Raw genomic sequence first — 1,891 nt, forward strand, 5'->3', positions numbered from 1 at the left:
GCAAAGGCAAGGACCAACGCCTTCTGCAACGGCCAACACCACCTGCAATGGCCAACGCCTTCTGCAATGGCCAACGCCTTCTGCAATGGCCAACGCCTTCTGCAATGGCCAACGCCTTCTGCAATGGCCAACGCCTTCTGCAACAGCCAACACGGGTACGTCTGCCCGGGGCTGTGCCGCTCCCTGGCCCTCCGGGACGCGTCCCTGGCCAGCTGCCTCCCAGAGCCTCCTGCTTTCCCCTGCCTACAGCTCACATTTTGGGACCCCTCCAAGCACCCGGGAGCGAGTTCCTGGCCCTTTCGGCTCGGCCGTGTTTGGTTGCAGCTGGGCGGCCGCACCTCCTCCGCCGCGGTGGGTGATGAGCTCCCCTTCGCCCTCCTAGGGTGGTACGTCAGCAGGAGCCGGTGCAGAGCAGCGCTGGAAAAGAAAAACTATTAAAAAAGTGAAAAGCAGCCTAAATCTGCAGCCCAGCGGGGACTGCAGCGAGCGGAACAGCTTTCACTCAACCTGGGCGTTTTTTTCCTGGAGAAGGAGGGAGCCGCTGGGCACTGTGAGAGACCTGGATGTATTTTTCCCCTGGCCACGGAGGGCGGTGCAGTGTCCCTGCTGTCCCCAGGCTGGTGGTCCCCGACCCCAGCGCCCGTCTGGCTGTGTGCCTGGGGGCCCGGGGGGGGGACAACCCGCACCCATGGCAGCCCTGTAACACCCCGGGGCCAAAAACCGGAGGGGGTGGAGGAGAAGAGCCAAATCCAGAGAGTTTTGAGCAGGTGCAGTGCTCCGGTGTCTCTCCCTCTGGAGCAGATCCCGAGAAAATGAAGACAGGTTGAGTCTAAAACCCAGAGCTGCCTCCCAGAAATCAGCTGTGCTCCAATACAGCATCCAAAATTAGCCATTTTTTAATGCCCTGGGGAAGAGCGCACCCATGGGTGCACCCATCACCCTGCAGCTCAGCCTCCTCCACCTCCAGGTGCTGCCGAAATCACGGCCCCGCGCCGGGCAGAGGGAGCCCGGCCGTTTTATAACAATAGCCATAAAAATAAGAACATTAACGTGAAGAGGAAACCTTTCTCCATCTGCCCCGCGCTCGCTCCACCGGTTTCCCCGCGCGCCGTGCCGGCCCCTCTCGGCTGCCTCAATGCGAGGCACATTACAGCGCGGTCCTGCCCCCCCGCCGCACGCTTTCCCTCTGCACATTTCTACGGCAACGTCGTTTGCTTGGTTAAATAACTCATTTATCTTTTTATACTCTCTGCAGATCATAATACACCCACTCTGACAATACCGCACACCAAAGACCTAATTTTAGAAATGGTGTTTATAAGTAATCAGTTTGAAATATTGGAGCAGTCGTATGATGGGTTTTTTTCTGAAATACTGACGTTTGCAAGAAAGCTGCTCATAAGGAAAATTCTGATTATAACAACTCATTTAGAATAAATCAGTTTGAAATGGTTTATATAACATGGCGGTATGTGCCGTACACGAACATCCAAGTTTCTGTGTTTTTCCTTTCAGTAAGATGAGATTAAATGAAACCCCAAATGCAAGTGGTTTGGGGCACTTTTTTTTTTTTTTTTTTTTTTTGCTAAGCGGAGGAAATGCAGCTTCTCAGCAATTTTATGGCCAATTGGGTCGGGGGAAAAAAAAAACAAAAGACAGAGAAGAATTATGGAGGGCAGAACTACCACCCTCGCAGCCCGCCCTGCTCCCAGTCGCCCCGACACCCCCAGCCCTCCCTTCCAGCACCCCGCTCCACCCGCCCTGCAAGGGCATCTCAGGCTCTTTGGCTTTGCCGGGGCCTTTGCAACGCTTTTCCCCCCCCCTCCCCATCCCAAAGACAACGTCAACCCCGGCAACAACCCCATCCCTGGGCAGAGCCCGAGCCAGGAGC

At 55.7% G+C, this 1,891-nt stretch overlaps 1 protein-coding gene across 1 annotated transcript in view; it reads right to left on the reverse strand.

Moving 5' to 3' along the window:
- The window catches only part of UBAC1 (UBA domain containing 1), a 46,138-nt gene that overhangs the window by 40,016 nt on the left and 4,231 nt on the right, over window positions 1-1,891 (reverse strand). The gene's annotated exons all lie outside the window — the stretch shown is intronic.

This window comes from Pygoscelis adeliae, unplaced genomic scaffold, assembly GCF_000699105.1.
Source record: "Pygoscelis adeliae isolate BGI_AS28 unplaced genomic scaffold, ASM69910v1 Scaffold114, whole genome shotgun sequence".
Taxonomy (NCBI): domain Eukaryota; kingdom Metazoa; phylum Chordata; class Aves; order Sphenisciformes; family Spheniscidae; genus Pygoscelis; species Pygoscelis adeliae.